At 51.1% G+C, this 24,818-nt stretch overlaps 27 non-coding genes across 27 annotated transcripts; all 27 read left to right on the forward strand.

Annotated features, from left to right (window-relative positions):
* The first annotated feature begins 80 nt into the window (after window positions 1–80).
* Trnaa-agc (transfer RNA alanine (anticodon AGC)) lies at window positions 81–153 on the forward strand. Its single transcript has one exon. It is a non-coding gene; the product is annotated as a tRNA-Ala (tRNA).
* Window positions 154–1,227: 1,074 nt separating this feature from the next.
* Window positions 1,228–1,300, forward strand: Trnaa-ugc (transfer RNA alanine (anticodon UGC)). Its single transcript has one exon. It is a non-coding gene; the product is annotated as a tRNA-Ala (tRNA).
* Window positions 1,301–1,723: 423 nt separating this feature from the next.
* Trnaa-agc (transfer RNA alanine (anticodon AGC)) lies at window positions 1,724–1,796 on the forward strand. Its single transcript has one exon. It is a non-coding gene; the product is annotated as a tRNA-Ala (tRNA).
* A 1,074-nt stretch (window positions 1,797–2,870) lies between these two features.
* Trnaa-ugc (transfer RNA alanine (anticodon UGC)) lies at window positions 2,871–2,943 on the forward strand. The gene has a single exon. It is a non-coding gene; the product is annotated as a tRNA-Ala (tRNA).
* A 423-nt stretch (window positions 2,944–3,366) lies between these two features.
* On the forward strand, window positions 3,367–3,439 carry Trnaa-agc (transfer RNA alanine (anticodon AGC)). Its single transcript has one exon. It is a non-coding gene; the product is annotated as a tRNA-Ala (tRNA).
* Window positions 3,440–4,513: 1,074 nt separating this feature from the next.
* Window positions 4,514–4,586, forward strand: Trnaa-ugc (transfer RNA alanine (anticodon UGC)). Its single transcript has one exon. It is a non-coding gene; the product is annotated as a tRNA-Ala (tRNA).
* Window positions 4,587–5,009: 423 nt separating this feature from the next.
* On the forward strand, window positions 5,010–5,082 carry Trnaa-agc (transfer RNA alanine (anticodon AGC)). The gene has a single exon. It is a non-coding gene; the product is annotated as a tRNA-Ala (tRNA).
* Window positions 5,083–6,512: 1,430 nt separating this feature from the next.
* Trnaa-ugc (transfer RNA alanine (anticodon UGC)) lies at window positions 6,513–6,585 on the forward strand. Its single transcript has one exon. It is a non-coding gene; the product is annotated as a tRNA-Ala (tRNA).
* Window positions 6,586–7,008: 423 nt separating this feature from the next.
* Window positions 7,009–7,081, forward strand: Trnaa-agc (transfer RNA alanine (anticodon AGC)). The gene has a single exon. It is a non-coding gene; the product is annotated as a tRNA-Ala (tRNA).
* Window positions 7,082–8,144: 1,063 nt separating this feature from the next.
* On the forward strand, window positions 8,145–8,217 carry Trnaa-ugc (transfer RNA alanine (anticodon UGC)). The gene has a single exon. It is a non-coding gene; the product is annotated as a tRNA-Ala (tRNA).
* Window positions 8,218–8,638: 421 nt separating this feature from the next.
* Window positions 8,639–8,711, forward strand: Trnaa-agc (transfer RNA alanine (anticodon AGC)). The gene has a single exon. It is a non-coding gene; the product is annotated as a tRNA-Ala (tRNA).
* Window positions 8,712–10,143: 1,432 nt separating this feature from the next.
* Window positions 10,144–10,216, forward strand: Trnaa-ugc (transfer RNA alanine (anticodon UGC)). The gene has a single exon. It is a non-coding gene; the product is annotated as a tRNA-Ala (tRNA).
* A 423-nt stretch (window positions 10,217–10,639) lies between these two features.
* Trnaa-agc (transfer RNA alanine (anticodon AGC)) lies at window positions 10,640–10,712 on the forward strand. Its single transcript has one exon. It is a non-coding gene; the product is annotated as a tRNA-Ala (tRNA).
* Window positions 10,713–11,786: 1,074 nt separating this feature from the next.
* Window positions 11,787–11,859, forward strand: Trnaa-ugc (transfer RNA alanine (anticodon UGC)). The gene has a single exon. It is a non-coding gene; the product is annotated as a tRNA-Ala (tRNA).
* Window positions 11,860–12,282: 423 nt separating this feature from the next.
* Trnaa-agc (transfer RNA alanine (anticodon AGC)) lies at window positions 12,283–12,355 on the forward strand. Its single transcript has one exon. It is a non-coding gene; the product is annotated as a tRNA-Ala (tRNA).
* Window positions 12,356–13,429: 1,074 nt separating this feature from the next.
* Trnaa-ugc (transfer RNA alanine (anticodon UGC)) lies at window positions 13,430–13,502 on the forward strand. The gene has a single exon. It is a non-coding gene; the product is annotated as a tRNA-Ala (tRNA).
* Window positions 13,503–13,925: 423 nt separating this feature from the next.
* On the forward strand, window positions 13,926–13,998 carry Trnaa-agc (transfer RNA alanine (anticodon AGC)). Its single transcript has one exon. It is a non-coding gene; the product is annotated as a tRNA-Ala (tRNA).
* Window positions 13,999–15,428: 1,430 nt separating this feature from the next.
* Window positions 15,429–15,501, forward strand: Trnaa-ugc (transfer RNA alanine (anticodon UGC)). The gene has a single exon. It is a non-coding gene; the product is annotated as a tRNA-Ala (tRNA).
* Window positions 15,502–15,924: 423 nt separating this feature from the next.
* Trnaa-agc (transfer RNA alanine (anticodon AGC)) lies at window positions 15,925–15,997 on the forward strand. The gene has a single exon. It is a non-coding gene; the product is annotated as a tRNA-Ala (tRNA).
* A 1,430-nt stretch (window positions 15,998–17,427) lies between these two features.
* Window positions 17,428–17,500, forward strand: Trnaa-ugc (transfer RNA alanine (anticodon UGC)). The gene has a single exon. It is a non-coding gene; the product is annotated as a tRNA-Ala (tRNA).
* Window positions 17,501–17,923: 423 nt separating this feature from the next.
* Window positions 17,924–17,996, forward strand: Trnaa-agc (transfer RNA alanine (anticodon AGC)). The gene has a single exon. It is a non-coding gene; the product is annotated as a tRNA-Ala (tRNA).
* A 1,430-nt stretch (window positions 17,997–19,426) lies between these two features.
* Window positions 19,427–19,499, forward strand: Trnaa-ugc (transfer RNA alanine (anticodon UGC)). The gene has a single exon. It is a non-coding gene; the product is annotated as a tRNA-Ala (tRNA).
* Window positions 19,500–19,922: 423 nt separating this feature from the next.
* Trnaa-agc (transfer RNA alanine (anticodon AGC)) lies at window positions 19,923–19,995 on the forward strand. The gene has a single exon. It is a non-coding gene; the product is annotated as a tRNA-Ala (tRNA).
* A 1,430-nt stretch (window positions 19,996–21,425) lies between these two features.
* Trnaa-ugc (transfer RNA alanine (anticodon UGC)) lies at window positions 21,426–21,498 on the forward strand. Its single transcript has one exon. It is a non-coding gene; the product is annotated as a tRNA-Ala (tRNA).
* Window positions 21,499–21,921: 423 nt separating this feature from the next.
* Trnaa-agc (transfer RNA alanine (anticodon AGC)) lies at window positions 21,922–21,994 on the forward strand. Its single transcript has one exon. It is a non-coding gene; the product is annotated as a tRNA-Ala (tRNA).
* Window positions 21,995–23,424: 1,430 nt separating this feature from the next.
* Window positions 23,425–23,497, forward strand: Trnaa-ugc (transfer RNA alanine (anticodon UGC)). Its single transcript has one exon. It is a non-coding gene; the product is annotated as a tRNA-Ala (tRNA).
* A 423-nt stretch (window positions 23,498–23,920) lies between these two features.
* Trnaa-agc (transfer RNA alanine (anticodon AGC)) lies at window positions 23,921–23,993 on the forward strand. Its single transcript has one exon. It is a non-coding gene; the product is annotated as a tRNA-Ala (tRNA).
* Window positions 23,994–24,818: the final 825 nt, after the last annotated feature.

Here is a 24,818-nt window from a genome sequence, read left to right on the forward strand (position 1 = left end):
AGTAGTGTTTGTCTGCGGAATAATGAGAGTGCAAGGGTCTGTGGTATTGATATGGTTGTATGTAGCACTATTTGTCATCAGGGGGCGTAGCTCAGATGGTAGAGCGCTCGCTTAGCATGCGAGAGGTACTGGGATCGATACCCAGCGCCTCCAGAATTTTTAACACACCAACATGTCCACACTGCCATGCAAGTGGAATAATTCACAGCCAGCGAATGTGTCAAGGCAGATACGAGCGAACGATTAGCAGCCACAATTGGCAAGCGTACTGTTACGCGCAAGAAGCACCCTCCTCCCACCGCTACACTGAATTTAGAAACAGTACAAGTCCTCCCTTAAGATTCTCAAACCTATGTCGGAAAGATCTGCCTTGCGCCGAGTTCACAAAAATCCCACTGCACATTCCCATTCTTTACGTGCAGTCGGCTGCTACTGGTGTTGCTAGTTGTGACTGCTGATGACAGATGCCGTAGCAATCAATTCATGGAGTGAGTTGTATGTTTTGCGATACTCTGTCTCTGACAAGCAAGCAGAGGTGACATAGGCGCGAACACGGGAAGGTTGCAGCCCCTCGCTGCCTGCAGACACCGAGCAGCCACACTAGGTGGGCGGCCTAAGCCGTAGGCGAAATGTGCTCACTCGCTTGGGCGCGACGTCAAGCTCTAAATAAGGCTGTCACTAGCGTGAGCGTTGCGTGAGCGTCGTGTAAAGTCGGAAAAGTCGTCTGCATTGGTGAGTGCCATGTTTGGGGAGCGTTTCGTAGTTTGCGCAGTGCAATGGAGACGCGGAAACGTGTTGTGGCCCAGTCTTTTGCAGTTGGACGACAAGAGTGGTACACAGTAGTAAAGTGCGAGGCAGTGAGTTGGCATGAACAGTCGAGTGCACAATGGGGCTTCAGATGTGCTTGTTACCTGAGGCGCGGTGTGATTGCCGACAAGGAGTGAAAACGGAGCAATTTGTGACTGTCCTTTCGAGAAATGGCTCTGAGCACTATGGGTCTCAACTGCTGTGGTCATCAGTCGACAGTCCTTTCAATTTAAGACGTTAAATACAGACGGAATTTGTAGTCGTAACACCAGAACATCGAAACTACTTGGAACTCATGTGTATATGAACGTGACCACGCCTTTGTACACTGGTCCCTTCACCCCTACAAACCAACCAACCATCAGGTCCGTGCACTTCAGAGTAGCAAAGAAAGGAAAACAGCGCAGCTCTGTTGCGCTTGGGGGCGTAGCTCAGTTGGTAGAGCGTTCGCTTTGCATGTGAAAGGTCCCGGGTTCAAGCCCCGGCGCCTCCATGTTTTGTGGACAGTGCATGGTAAGTGTTGGTCGCGGCGAGCCTAAAGACACGCAAGATGTTGCAAAGCCAGCGTCACAGACTCATATGATGTATACTGACGTAAGGAGAGCAAGACGTAAATGTGAGGACCGGCTGTTGTCGAGGTGTCATCGACTGCAAATCTGTCTTAGGTATAACGGCCTAACCTCAATGAAGTCTAGAGAGTGGACAACACGTCCGTCTTACTCAGAGTGGTGGCCGAACGCTATTTTCGACGTTGTGCGTGCCACTTTAATTTTGGCCAACTACGATTCGATACAGAATGCAGAAAACCTGAAAGACACCCTCGCGGCCACATTGAGAGTAGTGTTTGTCTGCGGAATAATGAGAGTGCAAGGGTCTGTGGTATTGATATGGTTGTATGTAGCACTATTTGTCATCAGGGGGCGTAGCTCAGATGGTAGAGCGCTCGCTTAGCATGCGAGAGGTACTGGGATCGATACCCAGCGCCTCCAGAATTTTTAACACACCAACATGTCCACACTGCCATGCAAGTGGAATAATTCACAGCCAGCGAATGTGTCAAGGCAGATACGAGCGAACGATTAGCAGCCACAATTGGCAAGCGTACTGTTACGCGCAAGAAGCACCCTCCTCCCACCGCTACACTGAATTTAGAAACAGTACAAGTCCTCCCTTAAGATTCTCAAACCTATGTCGGAAAGATCTGCCTTGCGCCGAGTTCACAAAAATCCCACTGCACATTCCCATTCTTTACGTGCAGTCGGCTGCTACTGGTGTTGCTAGTTGTGACTGCTGATGACAGATGCCGTAGCAATCAATTCATGGAGTGAGTTGTATGTTTTGCGATACTCTGTCTCTGACAAGCAAGCAGAGGTGACATAGGCGCGAACACGGGAAGGTTGCAGCCCCTCGCTGCCTGCAGACACCGAGCAGCCACACTAGGTGGGCGGCCTAAGCCGTAGGCGAAATGTGCTCACTCGCTTGGGCGCGACGTCAAGCTCTAAATAAGGCTGTCACTAGCGTGAGCGTTGCGTGAGCGTCGTGTAAAGTCGGAAAAGTCGTCTGCATTGGTGAGTGCCATGTTTGGGGAGCGTTTCGTAGTTTGCGCAGTGCAATGGAGACGCGGAAACGTGTTGTGGCCCAGTCTTTTGCAGTTGGACGACAAGAGTGGTACACAGTAGTAAAGTGCGAGGCAGTGAGTTGGCATGAACAGTCGAGTGCACAATGGGGCTTCAGATGTGCTTGTTACCTGAGGCGCGGTGTGATTGCCGACAAGGAGTGAAAACGGAGCAATTTGTGACTGTCCTTTCGAGAAATGGCTCTGAGCACTATGGGTCTCAACTGCTGTGGTCATCAGTCGACAGTCCTTTCAATTTAAGACGTTAAATACAGACGGAATTTGTAGTCGTAACACCAGAACATCGAAACTACTTGGAACTCATGTGTATATGAACGTGACCACGCCTTTGTACACTGGTCCCTTCACCCCTACAAACCAACCAACCATCAGGTCCGTGCACTTCAGAGTAGCAAAGAAAGGAAAACAGCGCAGCTCTGTTGCGCTTGGGGGCGTAGCTCAGTTGGTAGAGCGTTCGCTTTGCATGTGAAAGGTCCCGGGTTCAAGCCCCGGCGCCTCCATGTTTTGTGGACAGTGCATGGTAAGTGTTGGTCGCGGCGAGCCTAAAGACACGCAAGATGTTGCAAAGCCAGCGTCACAGACTCATATGATGTATACTGACGTAAGGAGAGCAAGACGTAAATGTGAGGACCGGCTGTTGTCGAGGTGTCATCGACTGCAAATCTGTCTTAGGTATAACGGCCTAACCTCAATGAAGTCTAGAGAGTGGACAACACGTCCGTCTTACTCAGAGTGGTGGCCGAACGCTATTTTCGACGTTGTGCGTGCCACTTTAATTTTGGCCAACTACGATTCGATACAGAATGCAGAAAACCTGAAAGACACCCTCGCGGCCACATTGAGAGTAGTGTTTGTCTGCGGAATAATGAGAGTGCAAGGGTCTGTGGTATTGATATGGTTGTATGTAGCACTATTTGTCATCAGGGGGCGTAGCTCAGATGGTAGAGCGCTCGCTTAGCATGCGAGAGGTACTGGGATCGATACCCAGCGCCTCCAGAATTTTTAACACACCAACATGTCCACACTGCCATGCAAGTGGAATAATTCACAGCCAGCGAATGTGTCAAGGCAGATACGAGCGAACGATTAGCAGCCACAATTGGCAAGCGTACTGTTACGCGCAAGAAGCACCCTCCTCCCACCGCTACACTGAATTTAGAAACAGTACAAGTCCTCCCTTAAGATTCTCAAACCTATGTCGGAAAGATCTGCCTTGCGCCGAGTTCACAAAAATCCCACTGCACATTCCCATTCTTTACGTGCAGTCGGCTGCTACTGGTGTTGCTAGTTGTGACTGCTGATGACAGATGCCGTAGCAATCAATTCATGGAGTGAGTTGTATGTTTTGCGATACTCTGTCTCTGACAAGCAAGCAGAGGTGACATAGGCGCGAACACGGGAAGGTTTCAGCCCCTCGCTGCCTGCAGACACCGAGCAGCCACACTAGGTGGGCGGCCTAAGCCGTAGGCGAAATGTGCTCACTCGCTTGGGCGCGACGTCAAGCTCTAAATAAGGCTGTCACTAGCGTGAGCGTTGCGTGAGCGTCGTGTAAAGTCGGAAAAGTCGTCTGCATTGGTGAGTGCCATGTTTGGGGAGCGTTTCGTAGTTTGCGCAGTGCAATGGAGACGCGGAAACGTGTTGTGGCCCAGTCTTTTGCAGTTGGACGACAAGAGTGGTACACAGTAGTAAAGTGCGAGGCAGTGAGTTGGCATGAACAGTCGAGTGCACAATGGGGCTTCAGATGTGCTTGTTACCTGAGGCGCGGTGTGATTGCCGACAAGGAGTGAAAACGGAGCAATTTGTGACTGTCCTTTCGAGAAATGGCTCTGAGCACTATGGGTCTCAACTGCTGTGGTCATCAGTCGACAGTCCTTTCAATTTAAGACGTTAAATACAGACGGAATTTGTAGTCGTAACACCAGAACATCGAAACTACTTGGAACTCATGTGTATATGAACGTGACCACGCCTTTGTACACTGGTCCCTTCACCCCTACAAACCAACCAACCATCAGGTCCGTGCACTTCAGAGTAGCAAAGAAAGGAAAACAGCGCAGCTCTGTTGCGCTTGGGGGCGTAGCTCAGTTGGTAGAGCGTTCGCTTTGCATGTGAAAGGTCCCGGGTTCAAGCCCCGGCGCCTCCATGTTTTGTGGACAGTGCATGGTAAGTGTTGGTCGCGGCGAGCCTAAAGACACGCAAGATGTTGCAAAGCCAGCGTCACAGACTCATATGATGTATACTGACGTAAGGAGAGCAAGACGTAAATGTGAGGACCGGCTGTTGTCGAGGTGTCATCGACTGCAAATCTGTCTTAGGTATAACGGCCTAACCTCAATGAAGTCTAGAGAGTGGACAACACGTCCGTCTTACTCAGAGTGGTGGCCGAACGCTATTTTCGACGTTGTGCGTGCCACTTTAATTTTGGCCAACTACGATTCGATACAGAATGCAGAAAACCTGAAAGACACCCTCGCGGCCACATTGAGAGTAGTGTTTGTCTGCGGAATAATGAGAGTGCAAGGGTCTGTGGTATTGATATGGTTGTATGTAGCACTATTTGTCATCAGGGGGCGTAGCTCAGATGGTAGAGCGCTCGCTTAGCATGCGAGAGGTACTGGGATCGATACCCAGCGCCTCCAGAATTTTTAACACACCAACATGTCCACACTGCCATGCAAGTGGAATAATTCACAGCCAGCGAATGTGTCAAGGCAGATACGAGCGAACGATTAGCAGCCACAATTGGCAAGCGTACTGTTACGCGCAAGAAGCACCCTCCTCCCACCGCTACACTGAATTTAGAAACAGTACAAGTCCTCCCTTAAGATTCTCAAACCTATGTCGGAAAGATCTGCCTTGCGCCGAGTTCACAAAAATCCCACTGCACATTCCCATTCTTTACGTGCAGTCGGCTGCTACTGGTGTTGCTAGTTGTGACTGCTGATGACAGATGCCGTAGCAATCAATTCATGGAGTGAGTTGTATGTTTTGCGATACTCTGTCTCTGACAAGCAAGCAGAGGTGACATAGGCGCGAACACGGGAAGGTTGCAGCCCCTCGCTGCCTGCAGACACCGAGCAGCCACACTAGGTGGGCGGCCTAAGCCGTAGGCGAAATGTGCTCACTCGCTTGGGCGCGACGTCAAGCTCTAAATAAGGCTGTCACTAGCGTGAGCGTTGCGTGAGCGTCGTGTAAAGTCGGAAAAGTCGTCTGCATTGGTGAGTGCCATGTTTGGGGAGCGTTTCGTAGTTTGCGCAGTGCAATGGAGACGCGGAAACGTGTTGTGGCCCAGTCTTTTGCAGTTGGACGACAAGAGTGGTACACAGTAGTAAAGTGCGAGGCAGTGAGTTGGCATGAACAGTCGAGTGCACAATGGGGCTTCAGATGTGCGAACACGGGAAGGTTGCAGCCCCTCGCTGCCTGCAGACACCGAGCAGCCACACTAGGTGGGCGGCCTAAGCCGTAGGCGAAATGTGCTCACTCGCTTGGGCGCGACGTCAAGCTCTAAATAAGGCTGTCACTAGCGTGAGCGTTGCGTGAGCGTCGTGTAAAGTCGGAAAAGTCGTCTGCATTGGTGAGTGCCATGTTTGGGGAGCGTTTCGTAGTTTGCGCAGTGCAATGGAGACGCGGAAACGTGTTGTGGCCCAGTCTTTTGCAGTTGGACGACAAGAGTGGTACACAGTAGTAAAGTGCGAGGCAGTGAGTTGGCATGAACAGTCGAGTGCACAATGGGGCTTCAGATGTGCTTGTTACCTGAGGCGCGGTGTGATTGCCGACAAGGAGTGAAAACGGAGCAATTTGTGACTGTCCTTTCGAGAAATGGCTCTGAGCACTATGGGTCTCAACTGCTGTGGTCATCAGTCGACAGTCCTTTCAATTTAAGACGTTAAATACAGACGGAATTTGTAGTCGTAACACCAGAACATCGAAACTACTTGGAACTCATGTGTATATGAACGTGACCACGCCTTTGTACACTGGTCCCTTCACCCCTACAAACCAACCAACCATCAGGTCCGTGCACTTCAGAGTAGCAAAGAAAGGAAAACAGCGCAGCTCTGTTGCGCTTGGGGGCGTAGCTCAGTTGGTAGAGCGTTCGCTTTGCATGTGAAAGGTCCCGGGTTCAAGCCCCGGCGCCTCCATGTTTTGTGGACAGTGCATGGTAAGTGTTGGTCGCGGCGAGCCTAAAGACACGCAAGATGTTGCAAAGCCAGCGTCACAGACTCATATGATGTATACTGACGTAAGGAGAGCAAGACGTAAATGTGAGGACCGGCTGTTGTCGAGGTGTCATCGACTGCAAATCTGTCTTAGGTATAACGGCCTAACCTCAATGAAGTCTAGAGAGTGGACAACACGTCCGTCTTACTCAGAGTGGTGGCCGAACGCTATTTTCGACGTTGTGCGTGCCACTTTAATTTTGGCCAACTACGATTCGATACAGAATGCAGAAAACCTGAAAGACACCCTCGCGGCCACATTGAGAGTAGTGTTTGTCTGCGGAATAATGAGAGTGCAAGGGTCTGTGGTATTGATATGGTTGTATGTAGCACTATTTGTCATCAGGGGGCGTAGCTCAGATGGTAGAGCGCTCGCTTAGCATGCGAGAGGTACTGGGATCGATACCCAGCGCCTCCAGAATTTTTAACACACCAACATGTCCACACTGCCATGCAAGTGGAATAATTCACAGCCAGCGAATGTGTCAAGGCAGATACGAGCGAACGATTAGCAGCCACAATTGGCAAGCGTACTGTTACGCGCAAGAAGCACCCTCCTCCCACCGCTACACTGAATTTAGAAACAGTACAAGTCCTCCCTTAAGATTCTCAAACCTATGTCGGAAAGATCTGCCTTGCGCCGAGTTCACAAAAATCCCACTGCACATTCCCATTCTTTACGTGCAGTCGGCTGCTACTGGTGTTGCTAGTTGTGACTGCTGATGACAGATGCCGTAGCAATCAATTCATGGAGTGAGTTGTATGTTTTGCGATACTCTGTCTCTGACAAGCAAGCAGAGGTGACATAGGCGCGAACACGGGAAGGTTGCAGCCCCTCGCTGCCTGCAGACACCGAGCAGCCACACTAGGTGGGCGGCCTAAGCCGTAGGCGAAATGTGCTCACTCGCTTGGGCGCGACGTCAAGCTCTAAATAAGGCTGTCACTAGCGTGAGCGTCGTGTAAAGTCGGAAAAGTCGTCTGCATTGGTGAGTGCCATGTTTGGGGAGCGTTTCGTAGTTTGCGCAGTGCAATGGAGACGCGGAAACGTGTTGTGGCCCAGTCTTTTGCAGTTGGACGACAAGAGTGGTACACAGTAGTAAAGTGCGAGGCAGTGAGTTGGCATGAACAGTCGAGTGCACAATGGGGCTTCAGATGTGCTTGTTACCTGAGGCGCGGTGTGATTGCCGACAAGGAGTGAAAACGGAGCAATTTGTGACTGTCCTTTCGAGAAATGGCTCTGAGCACTATGGGTCTCAACTGCTGTGGTCATCAGTCGACAGTCCTTTCAATTTAAGACGTTAAATACAGACGGAATTTGTAGTCGTAACACCAGAACATCGAAACTACTTGGAACTCATGTGTATATGAACGTGACCACGCCTTTGTACACTGGTCCCTTCACCCCTACAAACCAACCAACCATCAGGTCCGTGCACTTCAGAGTAGCAAAGAAAGGAAAACAGCGCAGCTCTGTTGCGCTTGGGGGCGTAGCTCAGTTGGTAGAGCGTTCGCTTTGCATGTGAAAGGTCCCGGGTTCAAGCCCCGGCGCCTCCATGTTTTGTGGACAGTGCATGGTAAGTGTTGGTCGCGGCGAGCCTAAAGACACGCAAGATGTTGCAAAGCCAGCGTCACAGACTCATATGATGTATACTGACGTAAGGAGAGCAAGACGTAAATGTGAGGACCGGCTGTTGTCGAGGTGTTCGACTGCAAATCTGTCTTAGGTATAACGGCCTAACCTCAATGAAGTCTAGAGAGTGGACAACACGTCCGTCTTACTCAGAGTGGTGGCCGAACGCTATTTTCGACGTTGTGCGTGCCACTTTAATTTTGGCCAACTACGATTCGATACAGAATGCAGAAAACCTGAAAGACACCCTCGCGGCCACATTGAGAGTAGTGTTTGTCTGCGGAATAATGAGAGTGCAAGGGTCTGTGGTATTGATATGGTTGTATGTAGCACTATTTGTCATCAGGGGGCGTAGCTCAGATGGTAGAGCGCTCGCTTAGCATGCGAGAGGTACTGGGATCGATACCCAGCGCCTCCAGAATTTTTAACACACCAACATGTCCACACTGCCATGCAAGTGGAATAATTCACAGCCAGCGAATGTGGTCAAGGCAGATACGAGCGAACGATTAGCAGCCACAATTGGCAAGCGTACTGTTACGCGCAAGAAGCACCCTCCTCCCACCGCTACACTGAATTTAGAAACAGTACAAGTCCTCCCTTAAGATTCTCAAACCTATGTCGGAAAGATCTGCCTTGCGCCGAGTTCACAAAAATCCCACTGCACATTCCCATTCTTTACGTGCAGTCGGCCTGCTACTGGTGTTGCTAGTTGTGACTGCTGATGACAGATGCCGTAGCAATCAATTCATGGAGTGAGTTGTATGTTTTGCGATACTCTGTCTCTGACAAGCAAGCAGAGGTGACATAGGCGCGAACACGGGAAGGTTGCAGCCCCTCGCTGCCTGCAGACACCGAGCAGCCACACTAGGTGGGCGGCCTAAGCCGTAGGCGAAATGTGCTCACTCGCTTGGGCGCGACGTCAAGCTCTAAATAAGGCTGTCACTAGCGTGAGCGTTGCGTGAGCGTCGTGTAAAGTCGGAAAAGTCGTCTGCATTGGTGAGTGCCATGTTTGGGGAGCGTTTCGTAGTTTGCGCAGTGCAATGGAGACGCGGAAACGTGTTGTGGCCCAGTCTTTTGCAGTTGGACGACAAGAGTGGTACACAGTAGTAAAGTGCGAGGCAGTGAGTTGGCATGAACAGTCGAGTGCACAATGGGGCTTCAGATGTGCGAACACGGGAAGGTTGCAGCCCCTCGCTGCCTGCAGACACCGAGCAGCCACACTAGGTGGGCGGCCTAAGCCGTAGGCGAAATGTGCTCACTCGCTTGGGCGCGACGTCAAGCTCTAAATAAGGCTGTCACTAGCGTGAGCGTTGCGTGAGCGTCGTGTAAAGTCGGAAAAGTCGTCTGCATTGGTGAGTGCCATGTTTGGGGAGCGTTTCGTAGTTTGCGCAGTGCAATGGAGACGCGGAAACGTGTTGTGGCCCAGTCTTTTGCAGTTGGACGACAAGAGTGGTACACAGTAGTAAAGTGCGAGGCAGTGAGTTGGCATGAACAGTCGAGTGCACAATGGGGCTTCAGATGTGCTTGTTACCTGAGGCGCGGTGTGATTGCCGACAAGGAGTGAAAACGGAGCAATTTGTGACTGTCCTTTCGAGAAATGGCTCTGAGCACTATGGGTCTCAACTGCTGTGGTCATCAGTCGACAGTCCTTTCAATTTAAGACGTTAAATACAGACGGAATTTGTAGTCGTAACACCAGAACATCGAAACTACTTGGAACTCATGTGTATATGAACGTGACCACGCCTTTGTACACTGGTCCCTTCACCCCTACAAACCAACCAACCATCAGGTCCGTGCACTTCAGAGTAGCAAAGAAAGGAAAACAGCGCAGCTCTGTTGCGCTTGGGGGCGTAGCTCAGTTGGTAGAGCGTTCGCTTTGCATGTGAAAGGTCCCGGGTTCAAGCCCCGGCGCCTCCATGTTTTGTGGACAGTGCATGGTAAGTGTTGGTCGCGGCGAGCCTAAAGACACGCAAGATGTTGCAAAGCCAGCGTCACAGACTCATATGATGTATACTGACGTAAGGAGAGCAAGACGTAAATGTGAGGACCGGCTGTTGTCGAGGTGTCATCGACTGCAAATCTGTCTTAGGTATAACGGCCTAACCTCAATGAAGTCTAGAGAGTGGACAACACGTCCGTCTTACTCAGAGTGGTGGCCGAACGCTATTTTCGACGTTGTGCGTGCCACTTTAATTTTGGCCAACTACGATTCGATACAGAATGCAGAAAACCTGAAAGACACCCTCGCGGCCACATTGAGAGTAGTGTTTGTCTGCGGAATAATGAGAGTGCAAGGGTCTGTGGTATTGATATGGTTGTATGTAGCACTATTTGTCATCAGGGGGCGTAGCTCAGATGGTAGAGCGCTCGCTTAGCATGCGAGAGGTACTGGGATCGATACCCAGCGCCTCCAGAATTTTTAACACACCAACATGTCCACACTGCCATGCAAGTGGAATAATTCACAGCCAGCGAATGTGTCAAGGCAGATACGAGCGAACGATTAGCAGCCACAATTGGCAAGCGTACTGTTACGCGCAAGAAGCACCCTCCTCCCACCGCTACACTGAATTTAGAAACAGTACAAGTCCTCCCTTAAGATTCTCAAACCTATGTCGGAAAGATCTGCCTTGCGCCGAGTTCACAAAAATCCCACTGCACATTCCCATTCTTTACGTGCAGTCGGCTGCTACTGGTGTTGCTAGTTGTGACTGCTGATGACAGATGCCGTAGCAATCAATTCATGGAGTGAGTTGTATGTTTTGCGATACTCTGTCTCTGACAAGCAAGCAGAGGTGACATAGGCGCGAACACGGGAAGGTTGCAGCCCCTCGCTGCCTGCAGACACCGAGCAGCCACACTAGGTGGGCGGCCTAAGCCGTAGGCGAAATGTGCTCACTCGCTTGGGCGCGACGTCAAGCTCTAAATAAGGCTGTCACTAGCGTGAGCGTTGCGTGAGCGTCGTGTAAAGTCGGAAAAGTCGTCTGCATTGGTGAGTGCCATGTTTGGGGAGCGTTTCGTAGTTTGCGCAGTGCAATGGAGACGCGGAAACGTGTTGTGGCCCAGTCTTTTGCAGTTGGACGACAAGAGTGGTACACAGTAGTAAAGTGCGAGGCAGTGAGTTGGCATGAACAGTCGAGTGCACAATGGGGCTTCAGATGTGCTTGTTACCTGAGGCGCGGTGTGATTGCCGACAAGGAGTGAAAACGGAGCAATTTGTGACTGTCCTTTCGAGAAATGGCTCTGAGCACTATGGGTCTCAACTGCTGTGGTCATCAGTCGACAGTCCTTTCAATTTAAGACGTTAAATACAGACGGAATTTGTAGTCGTAACACCAGAACATCGAAACTACTTGGAACTCATGTGTATATGAACGTGACCACGCCTTTGTACACTGGTCCCTTCACCCCTACAAACCAACCAACCATCAGGTCCGTGCACTTCAGAGTAGCAAAGAAAGGAAAACAGCGCAGCTCTGTTGCGCTTGGGGGCGTAGCTCAGTTGGTAGAGCGTTCGCTTTGCATGTGAAAGGTCCCGGGTTCAAGCCCCGGCGCCTCCATGTTTTGTGGACAGTGCATGGTAAGTGTTGGTCGCGGCGAGCCTAAAGACACGCAAGATGTTGCAAAGCCAGCGTCACAGACTCATATGATGTATACTGACGTAAGGAGAGCAAGACGTAAATGTGAGGACCGGCTGTTGTCGAGGTGTCATCGACTGCAAATCTGTCTTAGGTATAACGGCCTAACCTCAATGAAGTCTAGAGAGTGGACAACACGTCCGTCTTACTCAGAGTGGTGGCCGAACGCTATTTTCGACGTTGTGCGTGCCACTTTAATTTTGGCCAACTACGATTCGATACAGAATGCAGAAAACCTGAAAGACACCCTCGCGGCCACATTGAGAGTAGTGTTTGTCTGCGGAATAATGAGAGTGCAAGGGTCTGTGGTATTGATATGGTTGTATGTAGCACTATTTGTCATCAGGGGGCGTAGCTCAGATGGTAGAGCGCTCGCTTAGCATGCGAGAGGTACTGGGATCGATACCCAGCGCCTCCAGAATTTTTAACACACCAACATGTCCACACTGCCATGCAAGTGGAATAATTCACAGCCAGCGAATGTGTCAAGGCAGATACGAGCGAACGATTAGCAGCCACAATTGGCAAGCGTACTGTTACGCGCAAGAAGCACCCTCCTCCCACCGCTACACTGAATTTAGAAACAGTACAAGTCCTCCCTTAAGATTCTCAAACCTATGTCGGAAAGATCTGCCTTGCGCCGAGTTCACAAAAATCCCACTGCACATTCCCATTCTTTACGTGCAGTCGGCTGCTACTGGTGTTGCTAGTTGTGACTGCTGATGACAGATGCCGTAGCAATCAATTCATGGAGTGAGTTGTATGTTTTGCGATACTCTGTCTCTGACAAGCAAGCAGAGGTGACATAGGCGCGAACACGGGAAGGTTGCAGCCCCTCGCTGCCTGCAGACACCGAGCAGCCACACTAGGTGGGCGGCCTAAGCCGTAGGCGAAATGTGCTCACTCGCTTGGGCGCGACGTCAAGCTCTAAATAAGGCTGTCACTAGCGTGAGCGTTGCGTGAGCGTCGTGTAAAGTCGGAAAAGTCGTCTGCATTGGTGAGTGCCATGTTTGGGGAGCGTTTCGTAGTTTGCGCAGTGCAATGGAGACGCGGAAACGTGTTGTGGCCCAGTCTTTTGCAGTTGGACGACAAGAGTGGTACACAGTAGTAAAGTGCGAGGCAGTGAGTTGGCATGAACAGTCGAGTGCACAATGGGGCTTCAGATGTGCTTGTTACCTGAGGCGCGGTGTGATTGCCGACAAGGAGTGAAAACGGAGCAATTTGTGACTGTCCTTTCGAGAAATGGCTCTGAGCACTATGGGTCTCAACTGCTGTGGTCATCAGTCGACAGTCCTTTCAATTTAAGACGTTAAATACAGACGGAATTTGTAGTCGTAACACCAGAACATCGAAACTACTTGGAACTCATGTGTATATGAACGTGACCACGCCTTTGTACACTGGTCCCTTCACCCCTACAAACCAACCAACCATCAGGTCCGTGCACTTCAGAGTAGCAAAGAAAGGAAAACAGCGCAGCTCTGTTGCGCTTGGGGGCGTAGCTCAGTTGGTAGAGCGTTCGCTTTGCATGTGAAAGGTCCCGGGTTCAAGCCCCGGCGCCTCCATGTTTTGTGGACAGTGCATGGTAAGTGTTGGTCGCGGCGAGCCTAAAGACACGCAAGATGTTGCAAAGCCAGCGTCACAGACTCATATGATGTATACTGACGTAAGGAGAGCAAGACGTAAATGTGAGGACCGGCTGTTGTCGAGGTGTCATCGACTGCAAATCTGTCTTAGGTATAACGGCCTAACCTCAATGAAGTCTAGAGAGTGGACAACACGTCCGTCTTACTCAGAGTGGTGGCCGAACGCTATTTTCGACGTTGTGCGTGCCACTTTAATTTTGGCCAACTACGATTCGATACAGAATGCAGAAAACCTGAAAGACACCCTCGCGGCCACATTGAGAGTAGTGTTTGTCTGCGGAATAATGAGAGTGCAAGGGTCTGTGGTATTGATATGGTTGTATGTAGCACTATTTGTCATCAGGGGGCGTAGCTCAGATGGTAGAGCGCTCGCTTAGCATGCGAGAGGTACTGGGATCGATACCCAGCGCCTCCAGAATTTTTAACACACCAACATGTCCACACTGCCATGCAAGTGGAATAATTCACAGCCAGCGAATGTGTCAAGGCAGATACGAGCGAACGATTAGCAGCCACAATTGGCAAGCGTACTGTTACGCGCAAGAAGCACCCTCCTCCCACCGCTACACTGAATTTAGAAACAGTACAAGTCCTCCCTTAAGATTCTCAAACCTATGTCGGAAAGATCTGCCTTGCGCCGAGTTCACAAAAATCCCACTGCACATTCCCATTCTTTACGTGCAGTCGGCTGCTACTGGTGTTGCTAGTTGTGACTGCTGATGACAGATGCCGTAGCAATCAATTCATGGAGTGAGTTGTATGTTTTGCGATACTCTGTCTCTGACAAGCAAGCAGAGGTGACATAGGCGCGAACACGGGAAGGTTGCAGCCCCTCGCTGCCTGCAGACACCGAGCAGCCACACTAGGTGGGCGGCCTAAGCCGTAGGCGAAATGTGCTCACTCGCTTGAGCGCGACGTCAAGCTCTAAATAAGGCTGTCACTAGCGTGAGCGTTGCGTGAGCGTCGTGTAAAGTCGGAAAAGTCGTCTGCATTGGTGAGTGCCATGTTTGGGGAGCGTTTCGTAGTTTGCGCAGTGCAATGGAGACGCGGAAACGTGTTGTGGCCCAGTCTTTTGCAGTTGGACGACAAGAGTGGTACACAGTAGTAAAGTGCGAGGCAGTGAGTTGGCATGAACAGTCGAGTGCACAATGGGGCTTCAGATGTGCGAACACGGGAAGGTTGCAGCCCCTCGCTGCCTGCAGACACCGAGCAGCCACACTAGGTGGGCGGCCTAAGCCGTAGGCGAAATGTGCTCACTCGCTTGGGCGCGACGTCAAGCTCTAAATAAGGCTGTCACTAGCGTGAGCGTTGCGTGAGCGTCGTGTAAAGTCGGAAAAGTCGTCTGCATTGGTGAGTGCCATGTTTGGGGAGCGTTTCGTAGTTTGCGCAGTGCAATGGAGACGCGGAAACGTGTTGTGGCCCAGTCTTTTGCAGTTGGACGACAAGAGTGGTACACAGTAGTAAAGTGCGAGGCAGTGAGTTGGCATGAACAGTCGAGTGCACAATGGGGCTTCAGATGTGCTTGTTACCTGAGGCGCGGTGTGATTGCCGACAAGGAGTGAAAACGGAGCAATTTGTGACTGTCCTTTCGAGAAATGGCTCTGAGCACTATGGGTCTCAACTGCTGTGGTCATCAGTCGACAGTCCTTTCAATTTAAGACGTTAAATACAGACGGAATTTGTAGTCGTAACACCAGAACATCGAAACTACTTGGAACTCATGTGTATATGAACGTGACCACGCCTTTGTACACTGGTCCCTTCACCCCTACAAACCAACCAACCATCAGGTCCGTGCACTTCAGAGTAGCAAAGAAAGGAAAACAGCGCAGCTCTGTTGCGCTTGGGGGCGTAGCTCAGTTGGTAGAGCGTTCGCTTTGCATGTGAAAGGTCCCGGGTTCAAGCCCCGGCGCCTCCATGTTTTGTGGACAGTGCATGGTAAGTGTTGGTCGCGGCGAGCCTAAAGACACGCAAGATGTTGCAAAGCCAGCGTCACAGACTCATATGATGTATACTGACGTAAGGAGAGCAAGACGTAAATGTGAGGACCGGCTGTTGTCGAGGTGTCATCGACTGCAAATCTGTCTTAGGTATAACGGCCTAACCTCAATGAAGTCTAGAGAGTGGACAACACGTCCGTCTTACTCAGAGTGGTGGCCGAACGCTATTTTCGACGTTGTGCGTGCCACTTTAATTTTGGCCAACTACGATTCGATACAGAATGCAGAAAACCTGAAAGACACCCTCGCGGCCACATTGAGAGTAGTGTTTGTCTGCGGAATAATGAGAGTGCAAGGGTCTGTGGTATTGATATGGTTGTATGTAGCACTATTTGTCATCAGGGGGCGTAGCTCAGATGGTAGAGCGCTCGCTTAGCATGCGAGAGGTACTGGGATCGATACCCAGCGCCTCCAGAATTTTTAACACACCAACATGTCCACACTGCCATGCAAGTGGAATAATTCACAGCCAGCGAATGTGTCAAGGCAGATACGAGCGAACGATTAGCAGCCACAATTGGCAAGCGTACTGTTACGCGCAAGAAGCACCCTCCTCCCACCGCTACACTGAATTTAGAAACAGTACAAGTCCTCCCTTAAGATTCTCAAACCTATGTCGGAAAGATCTGCCTTGCGCCGAGTTCACAAAAATCCCACTGCACATTCCCATTCTTTACGTGCAGTCGGCTGCTACTGGTGTTGCTAGTTGTGACTGCTGATGACAGATGCCGTAGCAATCAATTCATGGAGTGAGTTGTATGTTTTGCGATACTCTGTCTCTGACAAGCAAGCAGAGGTGACATAGGCGCGAACACGGGAAGGTTGCAGCCCCTCGCTGCCTGCAGACACCGAGCAGCCACACTAGGTGGGCGGCCTAAGCCGTAGGCGAAATGTGCTCACTCGCTTGGGCGCGACGTCAAGCTCTAAATAAGGCTGTCACTAGCGTGAGCGTTGCGTGAGCGTCGTGTAAAGTCGGAAAAGTCGTCTGCATTGGTGAGTGCCATGTTTGGGGAGCGTTTCGTAGTTTGCGCAGTGCAATGGAGACGCGGAAACGTGTTGTGGCCCAGTCTTTTGCAGTTGGACGACAAGAGTGGTACACAGTAGTAAAGTGCGAGGCAGTGAGTTGGCATGAACAGTCGAGTGCACAATGGGGCTTCAGATGTGCGAACACGGGAAGGTTGCAGCCCCTCGCTGCCTGCAGACACCGAGCAGCCACACTAGGTGGGCGGCCTAAGCCGTAGGCGAAATGTGCTCACTCGCTTGGGCGCGACGTCAAGCTCTAAATAAGGCTGTCACTAGCGTGAGCGTTGCGTGAGCGTCGTGTAAAGTCGGAAAAGTCGTCTGCATTGGTGAGTGCCATGTTTGGGGAGCGTTTCGTAGTTTGCGCAGTGCAATGGAGACGCGGAAACGTGTTGTGGCCCAGTCTTTTGCAGTTGGACGACAAGAGTGGTACACAGTAGTAAAGTGCGAGGCAGTGAGTTGGCATGAACAGTCGAGTGCACAATGGGGCTTCAGATGTGCTTGTTACCTGAGGCGCGGTGTGATTGCCGACAAGGAGTGAAAACGGAGCAATTTGTGACTGTCCTTTCGAGAAATGGCTCTGAGCACTATGGGTCTCAACTGCTGTGGTCATCAGTCGACAGTCCTTTCAATTTAAGACGTTAAATACAGACGGAATTTGTAGTCGTAACACCAGAACATCGAAACTACTTGGAACTCATGTGTATATGAACGTGACCACGCCTTTGTACACTGGTCCCTTCACCCCTACAAACCAACCAACCATCAGGTCCGTGCACTTCAGAGTAGCAAAGAAAGGAAAACAGCGCAGCTCTGTTGCGCTTGGGGGCGTAGCTCAGTTGGTAGAGCGTTCGCTTTGCATGTGAAAGGTCCCGGGTTCAAGCCCCGGCGCCTCCATGTTTTGTGGACAGTGCATGGTAAGTGTTGGTCGCGGCGAGCCTAAAGACACGCAAGATGTTGCAAAGCCAGCGTCACAGACTCATATGATGTATACTGACGTAAGGAGAGCAAGACGTAAATGTGAGGACCGGCTGTTGTCGAGGTGTCATCGACTGCAAATCTGTCTTAGGTATAACGGCCTAACCTCAATGAAGTCTAGAGAGTGGACAACACGTCCGTCTTACTCAGAGTGGTGGCCGAACGCTATTTTCGACGTTGTGCGTGCCACTTTAATTTTGGCCAACTACGATTCGATACAGAATGCAGAAAACCTGAAAGACACCCTCGCGGCCACATTGAGAGTAGTGTTTGTCTGCGGAATAATGAGAGTGCAAGGGTCTGTGGTATTGATATGGTTGTATGTAGCACTATTTGTCATCAGGGGGCGTAGCTCAGATGGTAGAGCGCTCGCTTAGCATGCGAGAGGTACTGGGATCGATACCCAGCGCCTCCAGAATTTTTAACACACCAACATGTCCACACTGCCATGCAAGTGGAATAATTCACAGCCAGCGAATGTGTCAAGGCAGATACGAGCGAACGATTAGCAGCCACAATTGGCAAGCGTACTGTTACGCGCAAGAAGCACCCTCCTCCCACCGCTACACTGAATTTAGAAACAGTACAAGTCCTCCCTTAAGATTCTCAAACCTATGTCGGAAAGATCTGCCTTGCGCCGAGTTCACAAAAATCCCACTGCACATTCCCATTCTTTACGTGCAGTCGGCTGCTACTGGTGTTGCTAGTTGTGACTGCTGATGACAGATGCCGTAGCAATCAATTCATGGAGTGAGTTGTATGTTTTGCGATACTCTGTCTCTGACAAGCAAGCAGAGGTGACATAGGCGCGAACACGGGAAGGTTGCAGCCCCTCGCTGCCTGCAGACACCGAGCAGCCACACTAGGTGGGCGGCCTAAGCCGTAGGCGAAATGTGCTCACTCGCTTGAGCGCGACGTCAAGCTCTAAATAAGGCTGTCACTAGCGTGAGCGTTGCGTGAGCGTCGTGTAAAGTCGGAAAAGTCGTCTGCATTGGTGAGTGCCATGTTTGGGGAGCGTTTCGTAGTTTGCGCAGTGCAATGGAGACGCGGAAACGTGTTGTGGCCCAGTCTTTTGCAGTTGGACGACAAGAGTGGTACACAGTAGTAAAGTGCGAGGCAGTGAGTTGGCATGAACAGTCGAGTGCACAATGGGGCTTCAGATGTGCGAACACGGGAAGGTTGCAGCCCCTCGCTGCCTGCAGACACCGAGCAGCCACACTAGGTGGGCGGCCTAAGCCGTAGGCGAAATGTGCTCACTCGCTTGGGCGCGACGTCAAGCTCTAAATAAGGCTGTCACTAGCGTGAGCGTTGCGTGAGCGTCGTGTAAAGTCGGAAAAGTCGTCTGCATTGGTGAGTGCCATGTTTGGGGAGCGTTTCGTAGTTTGCGCAGTGCAATGGAGACGCGGAAACGTGTTGTGGCCCAGTCTTTTGCAGTTGGACGACAAGAGTGGTACACAGTAGTAAAGTGCGAGGCAGTGAGTTGGCATGAACAGTCGAGTGCACAATGGGGCTTCAGATGTGCTTGTTACCTGAGGCGCGGTGTGATTGCCGACAAGGAGTGAAAACGGAGCAATTTGTGACTGTCCTTTCGAGAAATGGCTCTGAGCACTATGGGTCTCAACTGCTGTGGTCATCAGTCGACAGTCCTTTCAATTTAAGACGTTAAATACAGACGGAATTTGTAGTCGTAACACCAGAACATCGAAACTACTTGGAACTCATGTGTATATGAACGTGACCACGCCTTTGTACACTGGTCCCTTCACCCCTACAAACCAACCAACCATCAGGTCCGTGCACTTCAGAGTAGCAAAGAAAGGAAAACAGCGCAGCTCTGTTGCGCTTGGGGGCGTAGCTCAGTTGGTAGAGCGTTCGCTTTGCATGTGAAAGGTCCCGGGTTCAAGCCCCGGCGCCTCCATGTTTTGTGGACAGTGCATGGTAAGTGTTGGTCGCGGCGAGCCTAAAGACACGCAAGATGTTGCAAAGCCAGCGTCACAGACTCATATGATGTATACTGACGTAAGGAGAGCAAGACGTAAATGTGAGGACCGGCTGTTGTCGAGGTGTCATCGACTGCAAATCTGTCTTAGGTATAACGGCCTAACCTCAATGAAGTCTAGAGAGTGGACAACACGTCCGTCTTACTCAGAGTGGTGGCCGAACGCTATTTTCGACGTTGTGCGTGCCACTTTAATTTTGGCCAACTACGATTCGATACAGAATGCAGAAAACCTGAAAGACACCCTCGCGGCCACATTGAGAGTAGTGTTTGTCTGCGGAATAATGAGAGTGCAAGGGTCTGTGGTATTGATATGGTTGTATGTAGCACTATTTGTCATCAGGGGGCGTAGCTCAGATGGTAGAGCGCTCGCTTAGCATGCGAGAGGTACTGGGATCGATACCCAGCGCCTCCAGAATTTTTAACACACCAACATGTCCACACTGCCATGCAAGTGGAATAATTCACAGCCAGCGAATGTGTCAAGGCAGATACGAGCGAACGATTAGCAGCCACAATTGGCAAGCGTACTGTTACGCGCAAGAAGCACCCTCCTCCCACCGCTACACTGAATTTAGAAACAGTACAAGTCCTCCCTTAAGATTCTCAAACCTATGTCGGAAAGATCTGCCTTGCGCCGAGTTCACAAAAATCCCACTGCACATTCCCATTCTTTACGTGCAGTCGGCTGCTACTGGTGTTGCTAGTTGTGACTGCTGATGACAGATGCCGTAGCAATCAATTCATGGAGTGAGTTGTATGTTTTGCGATACTCTGTCTCTGACAAGCAAGCAGAGGTGACATAGGCGCGAACACGGGAAGGTTGCAGCCCCTCGCTGCCTGCAGACACCGAGCAGCCACACTAGGTGGGCGGCCTAAGCCGTAGGCGAAATGTGCTCACTCGCTTGAGCGCGACGTCAAGCTCTAAATAAGGCTGTCACTAGCGTGAGCGTTGCGTGAGCGTCGTGTAAAGTCGGAAAAGTCGTCTGCATTGGTGAGTGCCATGTTTGGGGAGCGTTTCGTAGTTTGCGCAGTGCAATGGAGACGCGGAAACGTGTTGTGGCCCAGTCTTTTGCAGTTGGACGACAAGAGTGGTACACAGTAGTAAAGTGCGAGGCAGTGAGTTGGCATGAACAGTCGAGTGCACAATGGGGCTTCAGATGTGCGAACACGGGAAGGTTGCAGCCCCTCGCTGCCTGCAGACACCGAGCAGCCACACTAGGTGGGCGGCCTAAGCCGTAGGCGAAATGTGCTCACTCGCTTGGGCGCGACGTCAAGCTCTAAATAAGGCTGTCACTAGCGTGAGCGTTGCGTGAGCGTCGTGTAAAGTCGGAAAAGTCGTCTGCATTGGTGAGTGCCATGTTTGGGGAGCGTTTCGTAGTTTGCGCAGTGCAATGGAGACGCGGAAACGTGTTGTGGCCCAGTCTTTTGCAGTTGGACGACAAGAGTGGTACACAGTAGTAAAGTGCGAGGCAGTGAGTTGGCATGAACAGTCGAGTGCACAATGGGGCTTCAGATGTGCTTGTTACCTGAGGCGCGGTGTGATTGCCGACAAGGAGTGAAAACGGAGCAATTTGTGACTGTCCTTTCGAGAAATGGCTCTGAGCACTATGGGTCTCAACTGCTGTGGTCATCAGTCGACAGTCCTTTCAATTTAAGACGTTAAATACAGACGGAATTTGTAGTCGTAACACCAGAACATCGAAACTACTTGGAACTCATGTGTATATGAACGTGACCACGCCTTTGTACACTGGTCCCTTCACCCCTACAAACCAACCAACCATCAGGTCCGTGCACTTCAGAGTAGCAAAGAAAGGAAAACAGCGCAGCTCTGTTGCGCTTGGGGGCGTAGCTCAGTTGGTAGAGCGTTCGCTTTGCATGTGAAAGGTCCCGGGTTCAAGCCCCGGCGCCTCCATGTTTTGTGGACAGTGCATGGTAAGTGTTGGTCGCGGCGAGCCTAAAGACACGCAAGATGTTGCAAAGCCAGCGTCACAGACTCATATGATGTATACTGACGTAAGGAGAGCAAGACGTAAATGTGAGGACCGGCTGTTGTCGAGGTGTCATCGACTGCAAATCTGTCTTAGGTATAACGGCCTAACCTCAATGAAGTCTAGAGAGTGGACAACACGTCCGTCTTACTCAGAGTGGTGGCCGAACGCTATTTTCGACGTTGTGCGTGCCACTTTAATTTTGGCCAACTACGATTCGATACAGAATGCAGAAAACCTGAAAGACACCCTCGCGGCCACATTGAGAGTAGTGTTTGTCTGCGGAATAATGAGAGTGCAAGGGTCTGTGGTATTGATATGGTTGTATGTAGCACTATTTGTCATCAGGGGGCGTAGCTCAGATGGTAGAGCGCTCGCTTAGCATGCGAGAGGTACTGGGATCGATACCCAGCGCCTCCAGAATTTTTAACACACCAACATGTCCACACTGCCATGCAAGTGGAATAATTCACAGCCAGCGAATGTGTCAAGGCAGATACGAGCGAACGATTAGCAGCCACAATTGGCAAGCGTACTGTTACGCGCAAGAAGCACCCTCCTCCCACCGCTACACTGAATTTAGAAACAGTACAAGTCCTCCCTTAAGATTCTCAAACCTATGTCGGAAAGATCTGCCTTGCGCCGAGTTCACAAAAATCCCACTGCACATTCCCATTCTTTACGTGCAGTCGGCTGCTACTGGTGTTGCTAGTTGTGACTGCTGATGACAGATGCCGTAGCAATCAATTCATGGAGTGAGTTGTATGTTTTGCGATACTCTGTCTCTGACAAGCAAGCAGAGGTGACATAGGCGCGAACACGGGAAGGTTGCAGCCCCTCGCTGCCTGCAGACACCGAGCAGCCACACTAGGTGGGCGGCCTAAGCCGTAGGCGAAATGTGCTCACTCGCTTGGGCGCGACGTCAAGCTCTAAATAAGGCTGTCACTAGCGTGAGCGTTGCGTGAGCGTCGTGTAAAGTCGGAAAAGTCGTCTGCATTGGTGAGTGCCATGTTTGGGGAGCGTTTCGTAGTTTGCGCAGTGCAATGGAGACGCGGAAACGTGTTGTGGCCCAGTCTTTTGCAGTTGGACGACAAGAGTGGTACACAGTAGTAAAGTGCGAGGCAGTGAGTTGGCATGAACAGTCGAGTGCACAATGGGGCTTCAGATGTGCGAACACGGGAAGGTTGCAGCCCCTCGCTGCCTGCAGACACCGAGCAGCCACACTAGGTGGGCGGCCTAAGCCGTAGGCGAAATGTGCTCACTCGCTTGGGCGCGACGTCAAGCTCTAAATAAGGCTGTCACTAGCGTGAGCGTTGCGTGAGCGTCGTGTAAAGTCGGAAAAGTCGTCTGCATTGGTGAGTGCCATGTTTGGGGAGCGTTTCGTAGTTTGCGCAGTGCAATGGAGACGCGGAAACGTGTTGTGGCCCAGTCTTTTGCAGTTGGACGACAAGAGTGGTACACAGTAGTAAAGTGCGAGGCAGTGAGTTGGCATGAACAGTCGAGTGCACAATGGGGCTTCAGATGTGCTTGTTACCTGAGGCGCGGTGTGATTGCCGACAAGGAGTGAAAACGGAGCAATTTGTGACTGTCCTTTCGAGAAATGGCTCTGAGCACTATGGGTCTCAACTGCTGTGGTCATCAGTCGACAGTCCTTTCAATTTAAGACGTTAAATACAGACGGAATTTGTAGTCGTAACACCAGAACATCGAAACTACTTGGAACTCATGTGTATATGAACGTGACCACGCCTTTGTACACTGGTCCCTTCACCCCTACAAACCAACCAACCATCAGGTCCGTGCACTTCAGAGTAGCAAAGAAAGGAAAACAGCGCAGCTCTGTTGCGCTTGGGGGCGTAGCTCAGTTGGTAGAGCGTTCGCTTTGCATGTGAAAGGTCCCGGGTTCAAGCCCCGGCGCCTCCATGTTTTGTGGACAGTGCATGGTAAGTGTTGGTCGCGGCGAGCCTAAAGACACGCAAGATGTTGCAAAGCCAGCGTCACAGACTCATATGATGTATACTGACGTAAGGAGAGCAAGACGTAAATGTGAGGACCGGCTGTTGTCGAGGTGTCATCGACTGCAAATCTGTCTTAGGTATAACGGCCTAACCTCAATGAAGTCTAGAGAGTGGACAACACGTCCGTCTTACTCAGAGTGGTGGCCGAACGCTATTTTCGACGTTGTGCGTGCCACTTTAATTTTGGCCAACTACGATTCGATACAGAATGCAGAAAACCTGAAAGACACCCTCGCGGCCACATTGAGAGTAGTGTTTGTCTGCGGAATAATGAGAGTGCAAGGGTCTGTGGTATTGATATGGTTGTATGTAGCACTATTTGTCATCAGGGGGCGTAGCTCAGATGGTAGAGCGCTCGCTTAGCATGCGAGAGGTACTGGGATCGATACCCAGCGCCTCCAGAATTTTTAACACACCAACATGTCCACACTGCCATGCAAGTGGAATAATTCACAGCCAGCGAATGTGTCAAGGCAGATACGAGCGAACGATTAGCAGCCACAATTGGCAAGCGTACTGTTACGCGCAAGAAGCACCCTCCTCCCACCGCTACACTGAATTTAGAAACAGTACAAGTCCTCCCTTAAGATTCTCAAACCTATGTCGGAAAGATCTGCCTTGCGCCGAGTTCACAAAAATCCCACTGCACATTCCCATTCTTTACGTGCAGTCGGCTGCTACTGGTGTTGCTAGTTGTGACTGCTGATGACAGATGCCGTAGCAATCAATTCATGGAGTGAGTTGTATGTTTTGCGATACTCTGTCTCTGACAAGCAAGCAGAGGTGACATAGGCGCGAACACGGGAAGGTTGCAGCCCCTCGCTGCCTGCAGACACCGAGCAGCCACACTAGGTGGGCGGCCTAAGCCGTAGGCGAAATGTGCTCACTCGCTTGGGCGCGACGTCAAGCTCTAAATAAGGCTGTCACTAGCGTGAGCGTTGCGTGAGCGTCGTGTAAAGTCGGAAAAGTCGTCTGCATTGGTGAGTGCCATGTTTGGGGAGCGTTTCGTAGTTTGCGCAGTGCAATGGAGACGCGGAAACGTGTTGTGGCCCAGTCTTTTGCAGTTGGACGACAAGAGTGGTACACAGCAGTAAAGTGCGAGGCAGTGAGTTGGCATGAACAGTCGAGTGCACAATGGGGCTTCAGATGTGCGAACACGGGAAGGTTGCAGCCCCTCGCTGCCTGCAGACACCGAGCAGCCACACTAGGTGGGCGGCCTAAGCCGT

Source organism: Schistocerca cancellata, unplaced genomic scaffold (genome assembly GCF_023864275.1).
Source record: "Schistocerca cancellata isolate TAMUIC-IGC-003103 unplaced genomic scaffold, iqSchCanc2.1 HiC_scaffold_924, whole genome shotgun sequence".
NCBI lineage: Eukaryota > Metazoa > Arthropoda > Insecta > Orthoptera > Acrididae > Schistocerca > Schistocerca cancellata.